Below are 8,784 nucleotides of genomic sequence, written 5' to 3'. Positions count from 1 at the left end.
ATTGCAGAACCACCTTTTCTCCAGGTATTGAGGGGTAACTTGTTAGATCCTTCGCCAAGGCAGTGCCAAATAAAGTTGGGGAATTTTTGAATCCCTGGGGCAATCTCGTCCAGGTTAGCTGGCCTTTTGTTCCTGTCAAAGGGTCTTCCCACTGGAAGGCAAATATAGGTTGGCTCTGTGGTGCCAGCCGGCAACAGAAGAATGCATCTTTCAAGTCCAATACAGTAAAAAATGTTGCTTCTGGTGGGATCAAACTCAGCAGGGTGTATGGGTTTGGTACATTTGGGTGCAAGGTCTCGATAGCCTGGTTTACGAGCCTCAAGTCCTGCACTGGCCTGTATTCATCTGTCCCAGGTTTTCGAACAGGCAAAAGGGGTGTGTTCCATTCTGATTGGCAGGGCTTAAGCAGACCATATTTTAATAGGCGGTCCAAATGTTTCTGGATGCCCTCTGCTGCTCGCCGGGGTAAAGGATATTGCTTTACAGATACAGGGGTAGCCATAGGTTTTAAGGTTACTACAATTGGAGCTATATTCTTGGCCATTCCTGGGGGGCTATTTTCGGCCCATACTCCTGGTGGCACCTGTAGAGTTCGGAGGAGCTTGTTTAACTCTGTATCCAATGTGGGTTGGACTTGCAGGGCTGACATTAGGCGCCATGATTGTTCCTTAGGTACTGAGAGGGAAATTATTCCTGCTGCCTTTGATGGCAGTTTCATTTCTGGACCTCGAGGAGTGAAGGTGATTTGGGCCTGCAATTTGGACAGCATATCTCTACCTAAGAGAGGTATTGGACACTCAGGTATATACAAAAACTGATGGGTTAAACGATGTCCCCCAATCTGGCATTCCAAAGGTTGGAGGAAAGACCTCTTAGCTGACTGACCAGTGGCACTTTTAATGACTACACTTTTGGATGCCTTTTTCTGCAATAGTTCTGGGAGTACTGAGTATTCAGCCCCAGTATCAATCATAAAGTCTATTAAATGGCTTCCTAATTGGATCGTGACCGTGGGCTCCTGGAAGCCTAACTTTATGGAGTCCGGTCTTTCCTAGTCTTGGGTAAAATCCTCCTCTGCCAGTCCAATGACATTGTCCCTACTCCGTCCTTGTCCAGGTCTCTGATATCTTCCATCTCGGATCATTCCCCGTCCCCGTCCCTGGTTTCTTGGGCCGGAGCCTGGGCCTGGGCCTGGGTGTACTTCTTCCAACCTCAGGGGTTCAGGACACTCCCGCTTCCAATGACCCTCCTTCTTGCAATTTGCACATTGATTCCTTCCCAGTGGTGGATTCCTTCCCCGCCCTCTTCCTCCATTTAAGGGGCGGTAGTCTTGCTTCACTGCTGTGGCTAGCATTACCATCTTTTCCTTCTGCCACTTCTTCTTCTCTTGTTTCTCAGCCTCATCCCTATTCCGATAAACTCGGCGTGCAATGGCCATAATTTGGCTCATCAGCATCCCTTCCCATCCTTCGGATTTCTGAATTTTCTTACGAATGTCAGAAGCGCACTGGGCCACAAATGTAGCAGTAATCATTCTGCTGTTTTCAGGGGCTTCAGGGTCAAAAGGAGTCCATATACGATAGGCTTCTTGCAGCCTCTCTAAAAAGTCTCCTGGACTCTCATTTGGTTTCTGTTCTACTTCTGAGACTTTAGACATATTAGTGGGCTTCTGGCATGCCCTGCGGATACCTTGCACAAGCGTCTGGCGGTAGGTGGTAAGTCTGGCCAGGTGAATTACATTGTTTGGATCCCAATTAGGATCTTCCAAGGGAAAGTTGTCTTGGAGATGACGGTCAATATTATAAATATTTCCCACTCTGGCCTGCTCACGCAAATATATCTGTGCCTTTTCAATTATGTCTCTCCTTTCCTCAGTGGTGAACAGAGTATTCAGGAGCTGGCGGCAATCTGTCCAAGTAGGACTATGAGTATTTATTATTGAAGTCACCAAGTCCATCATAGCCTGAGGTTTTTCTGCGAAAGATGGGGTGTGTGTTTTCCAATTCATCAGATCCGTAGTTGTGAATGGAATATATTGCAGGGTCGAAGTTCGAGGTGGCCGTGGTCCGAGTTGCCCGTTAACCAGCACAGGCTCCTCAAGTGCATCAAATACTCTTCTGAGAGGGGCTACTACGTGATCTTTCTCTTCGCCTTGCTCTAGGGGCCTCAAATCATAGGGGATGGTATTTGTCCCAAGGCGTTCTTTTAGCAGCTTTATACGCCTGGCTGTATTGCTTGCTGACCGATTAAGGTCTCCCTGTAACTTCTGTAATAATTCTCTAGGACTTGGATGTGCAGGGGTTTGGGGTAGGCAATCAGTTGTTTCACTAAAAGAGACTGTAGATGGAGTTCTACTGGGACTCACAGATGGAATAACCACTTCTGCTTGGGCTTTATTATAGGCCTCCAATGCCTCCTGAAGATATTTATCATAATCTATCAAGGAATCAAGTTCTGTGACTCCAGCCCCATTATTCATTCCACTTTCTTGCCTTGGGGTTACAACTGGTGGAGTGTTTGGATTAGGCTCCCTTCGATGTGGAGCATAGGGTGGAGGTGGAAGCAGCTCTTCCTCTGGTCCCTCAAAAATGGGTTTGAGTTTATTTGGCAAGATTCCTTTCCTAGCTTCGGCTTTTACAGCCAATAATTTGCATCGTTGGACTTTGCATTCCCTTATCCATGGAGGATTTTTATTTAATGTGCTCAGCCAGGAATCTATATATGAAAATTGTTCTGGGCACCCTCCAATTTCTTTGGCGATGTTAGACCAAAGTTTGCTTACTAAATTTATATCAAAGGTTCCTTGAGATGGCCATTCAGTATTTTGCTTCGGCCACTCTAATTCACATAACGTTCTCAGGCGCTCTGGCGTCATTTTGACTCCATACGCCCCTGAGAAGGCTTTCTTAAAATTATTTAACATACATTCAAGAGGTGTATTTTCCCCTTTTGAACCCCCAACTCCCATTGTATGGCCCTGTGAAGTATCCACTCAGTCACTCACACACACGCTTCGTGGGTTTCCTTGCCCAGATGGAGTCGCCTCACTGGGAACCGAAGTACTACCCACTCCACACTCAGGTCAGCTACAGATTGCTCTGTACTTTCTCACACATACAATGCGTTAGATACTTCACCACACACTACCTCCCATTCTTCCCTTTTCCCCCACCAGATCACCATCTGATGTATCCAACCACCTAGCGTACTCAGTTCCCACTTACTGAGACGCAGAAGTTTGATCAAGACTTCTCTTCCTCCCAATTAATTGGAGGGCCAAAAATCCCTTTGTGCACTTACCCCTGGTTGGTTCCGTTTCCCCCCCGGTCCGTCGCCGCCAGTGAGCAGGGTATCAGACAGACGAGACTTCTGCGTTCCCCCTGGAAAAATTTACCAGTGCGCGCTTGGGTAAGCAGTTTAGAGATCCTCTCTCTTGTACCCTGCTCAGTAGAGCGAAGGGGCTGCGTTCCAGCAGACCACTTATCCGAGTCACAGGGGCACCATAAAATGTAGCACCCTGCTTGTGGTTAACGCTTAGCTGGAATGAAATATTCAACGCAGCAATAGAGAAATTAAAATAATTATTTATTTGTCAGACAAATAAATGAGAGGCACAGTGGTATATGGTTACCAAGCTCTGGCCTGGCTCCTGCCATTATGGCCAGCCCTTATATTCCCTTAATCCAGCCCCCTTTGCTCCTCCTGTGGCTGCCTCTGTCCAATCAGCCTAGTTGGATTTCCTATTGGCTGATTGCTATATCCAATCCTAAAAGATACACCCACATCCTCCTGTCCTTATATGGAACACAAACAGCTATATATTGTTACATCTATAAATGACAAATAAGTAGTAATATATCTTACATGTGTCTCAACAAGGAATCTTAATTACCAGCTCACCTCTTGCCCTCCCTGCCCTATTGCCTTCTAAAACAAATGGTTAATCTTAAATTTTTATCTTAAACATATGTCAAGGATCTTGAGTTTCACATCAACATTGAAAGATATCCTTCATTTGAAGGTTTCTAAACAAATGCCTGACAGCCATATATCAGGACAGCTTGGATGGCGTCTCTTTGTCTAGCAAGAGGGCTGGGCTGGTGTCTGACTTAATTCCAGGATAAATACAACTCTTTACAACTATATGAAATAAGAATCTAGCATTTCTAAATCCTTTGCATAATTATATTTAAGACAATATATTTAATACACAACACAGGTAGCCTCTTAAAAGGAATAAGGTCTTTGTAAAGTAGAAAAGGGAACTCAGTATAAATCAGTTTCAGAAGAAACCTCTTTAGTTTACATCTTCCCCCTTCAGCCAGCTGCTTCAGCCAGCTGCTTTGTTTCCATTAGCTCTTCCCAACATTTATTGAAACTCTCTCAGTTTAAGAAAGAAACAGTTTTAAAAAGACTTCCCAAAAAAGCCTCTCTTTCTCTGTCAGCTAGATGCTTCTCCCCATTTGCCTCTGGCCTTAGAAAATACAGCTCAAGGTTTAAGAGAGGCCCATGGTATCATTTTACTATTTGCCCATTCCTAATTATATTTATCTCTGCCTTTGTTATCTTCTGTAACATGTAGGGTCAGTGTCATTACTCAGTCTGTAATTTCAGCTTTTATGACTTTGAGAATTGCTTTCTGCTATCAATCAAAAGGGGCCCCTTGTCTAAGAGGAGGAAAACACTGTTTTCTTAAGCAGCTAGCCTTCTTGCCTGGCATGAAACATTTGAAAATCTAAGCCCTCTTTAATATACAAGTCCTGATCAAACATTAATAAAATGCAGGCTTATGCCTGATGCCTCACTACCTTCTCAGATAAAACACTACTGAAGTATCTCTTGTGCTAAGAATTTCATGAAGCTGACCGTTGATAATCTAGTAAGCAGAACAAGGCAAAGTATTTCTACTTGAATGAGAGAAATGGCTCGTTTCAAACATAACAGGTTTTGCTGTGAGATATCAATAATCACAGAGAAAGAGGGGCAAAGCAGCAACAAGCCAGAACAAGTGGTCAGTCATGAAGAGGGTTTGTGGAAATTCTGCAATGAGAACGTAGGCTTCAGTGAGAATAATACTTGGCAAGAGAAGAGCAGAAGGAAAGATTTCTTTTCTAAATAAAGAAAACAACCAGTGAGGCAGCAAATAATGGTAGCTATGAGGACAAAAAGGAGGTGGGAGGCAAGGACTATATTAGAAGGGGCATAGAGAAGGGACTGTTTTTGTCCAAAGAAAAGAGGAATTGAAAATGCAGTTCAAAAGCAAGAACTCCCACAGAGGGACGTGCAGAGGAGACAGCTTGACAAACTACACAAATAAAGGTCAACTTAAACATTGCATTCTTGTTGCATGTAAGCAAATTCTGATGGGTTTTTCTCTAGTGCAGTGCATCCTCCAATGGGGGCAGTGACGGGTAATCCATCAAGATGAATGGGGCATTGCCACACCAACCTCATTCTTGTTGGGTATAAGCAACCTTTCATGCCTCCGGTCAGTAGAAGGCAGGGTGTATATGCCACAGAAGTTCTGTCACGCAGTTAAGCTCACTACAGAAAACAGTCACTTGGCAGAGTTTTCTTTACAAGGCTAACACCAACATACACCACTATACATACAAACACTATTTACAGATGTTACAAGTAGTCTTCTCTCTCTGAGCCCAGAGAGGACTATTTGCTTCCAAGTCCTTGCTGTGTTATAGTTCACAGCCAAGTCCTAAGTTCAGTTGCTTTCAAAGTCCTGCAACTGATAGTTCTCTGATTTCTGGCAATTTTCCAACTTCTTTCTCAAATGATCTCTTCACTCGAATCCACAGTTTCAACAGAAAACCTTCCACAACTCCTGCAATCTCCTACCAGGACCCACACAGTATGCTGTAACCCAAGCCATTTTAGACAGAAAGTTACGTGCCAAATCTGCCCAGTAACACAGATAAGAGAGTCACAAGATGCCTGCAGGTGCATTGTGGGGAATGAGTCATTTCTGCTGATTCATGGAGAAAGAAACCTTTAACTGGGGACTCCTTTATAATTGATTATACCGTACCATTTTTAGCAATGCTAGTGATGTGTGAATGAGATACATGATAGGTGGTGGGTTAGCTCCAGCTTGCAAGCTATTTTTACTCTGCTAAATACATATAAACCAATTTTATTTTTAAAATCTATCAATTATGCCTTCTACTAGCTCCCACCCACTTGCTGGCTTACTTACAGCCAGTCAGGAGTGACTTGATGTCGGGGACTTGCTGAACGATGAGGAGTGGTGAGAGGATCCGGCAGGAGAACCCCCTAGAAAAACCTCAGAAGAGTAAGGGAAGACCTACTGTTGGTTTTCCTGCCTTCTATCCTACCAGTTCTATTGGGCATCAGCTTGCTCCTGAAGCTGGCCACCCCTATCCTCAGCTGGGCAGTGCACCTGGCCAGGCTGGGCACAGTGGGCTCCCTCGGGGGCACACTCAGCAGTAATATATGCTACACCACTGAGTGTGTGATGTCAGGAACACATGCCGCTTGCAGTGTGCACGGCCCCGGCGCAAATAAATGTTGTGGGAACTGGAGTACCGACAGCCCTACACACTTGGCACCTATGATGGGGTGTGTAGGAAAAGGGTGTTCAGCTCATCTCCTGTCAGTAGCTCTTCTCTTGAACTCATTAATTCCAACTTCTTTTACCCCTTCTAGTGTCCCAGAGCTGTGTTTTCATCACAAACCTGAATCTGAAGCCCCGTTGGAGTAAACACACACGTAACACTTGGTGTCAGGAACTTTCAGGGGGAAAGTCTTCAGATCTAGCAATGAAAGAATTCTTGTCTCATTGCCCCTGCAAAGCACTCCCTTTTGTGGGCACATTACAACAGAGAAAGAGCTCCTAAGGCTTTATTACACATGTGGGCAGAATGAGAGGAAAATGAAACAAAAGGTAGACAAGCTTCTGTGCTTCTAGTAATCAACTCTTCATTAAGTTCAAGGTGTTTTGGAGAAGTCTTCTTGAATGTTATAAACCACTCAGTTTCATGACTCCAACAAAATCTGGATCTGAAAGGCCCAAATATTAGCATTCTTGAAGTGTCCTCACAGTTAATTCCAATCTCAGGGTGATCCTCTGAGAATACTCACCTTATGTTCAAAGCCAAGAAAAATGACACTATTGTCTTCTGAAAGATGTCACCGTCCTAATGTAACAGAATTAAGGATATTCTTTCAATCAGGTGCTGATGAACCCAGGATTACAAGGCTACATGGAACTGAGATGGTTTTCAATAGTTTTTGAAAATTAAAATTGAGAATTAGTGATTTAAACAGCTTCCATCTCATATACCTTTTAAGCAAAGGACAAAAATAATAACCATTTAAAAATCAGTTTACTTAAGTGTTGGATGTTTACTACAGCATCAGGTAACTTCTCTTACTATTATTAATAAACTTATTAGCTATTCCTTTTTTCCTTCAAAAGTGATGTCTGTTGTATGCAAGTTTTCAATGGAGCACATAGAGCTGCTAATCCACATCTTGAAAAGGAAGTGTCAGAGTTTTGTGGGCCTGCAGCGATCATGCATTGTTACTTCACTCATTAGTTACACTGCAGGATTGACTTCAAACAGACTCCCGTTACTGCACTAAAGGAAGAAGAAGCAATAGTGAATATTGAAAGTGACTTTTTGATGTCATAGTAACCCCCAACAATATCATATCAAATCATGAAGAATAAGGAATTTGAAAATGCATTCCTTGTGGAAATGGATACTGCATCACCTTATATCTAGTTCGCGGAACTTGTGCTACCTTCCCATCTTTGGTTCATTCTGCTGCATTTGTGTGTGTGTGTGTGTGTGTGTGTGTGTGTGTGTTTAAGGCATCTGAAGGAAATTATTTTTATTTATTTCATTTATGAACCACTTCCTATGAAGCTTCTCAAAGCAATGTTAGTCACAATAAAATAAAAACATATGTAAACAAATGCAATATATAAACAATATATAAAACAATATATAAAATAATATATAATATATATATATTATTTATATATATAAAACAATATATAAAATATATAAAAACAATATATAAAATGGTTAAAACCAACTGCATATATAAAAACAATTCTGCATATATAAAAACAATTCTAATTCCAATACAGACACCAACTGTATTCGGACACATGCACACACACACATCCAAAGCAAATTACTCACCATTTTGTGGTCCAAGGGCTGCCTACACATGAACACATACTACAGTCGTACCTTGGTTCTGAAATGCCTTGTGACTCATACGTTTTGACTCCCCAACGCCGCAAAGCTGGAAGTGAGTGTTCTGGTGTGCAAACAATATTTGGAAGCCGAACGTCCGACAGGGCTTCCGCAGCTGTGCAGGAAGCTCCTGCAGCCGATCAGAAGCTGTGCCTTGGTTTTCGAACGTTTTCAAAAGTCAAACAGACTTACGGAACGGATTCCATTTGAGAACCAAGGTACGACTGTCCTTTACAGGTAAAACCACTTGGAGCATGGGGCTTCTAGTGTGGAGGGTGAAACTGGGGCCAAACCTACCCCTGGGAGAAAATTCACGCCACTTTCAACATTCAGCCTCTGCGGCAGTCCCCGGATGCTGTGAAAAAATAATTTTGTAATCTTGTCCTCACATGCTTCAATGCATTTTTCTCCCCGTGAAAAGAGCAGAAAACAAAGTTTGTAGCTGAAGTACTCCCCCAAGATCATTGTCAATAAAACATTATGTCAGACATCCTCAGTAAAGTGACTTAATGGATTTTTTTCAGTATATATGGAAGCA

Source organism: Podarcis bocagei, assembly GCF_964188305.1.
Source record: "Podarcis bocagei genome assembly, chromosome: 8".
Classification (NCBI taxonomy): Eukaryota; Metazoa; Chordata; class Lepidosauria; order Squamata; family Lacertidae; genus Podarcis; species Podarcis bocagei.
Note: the sequence above shows the minus strand (reverse complement) of the source record.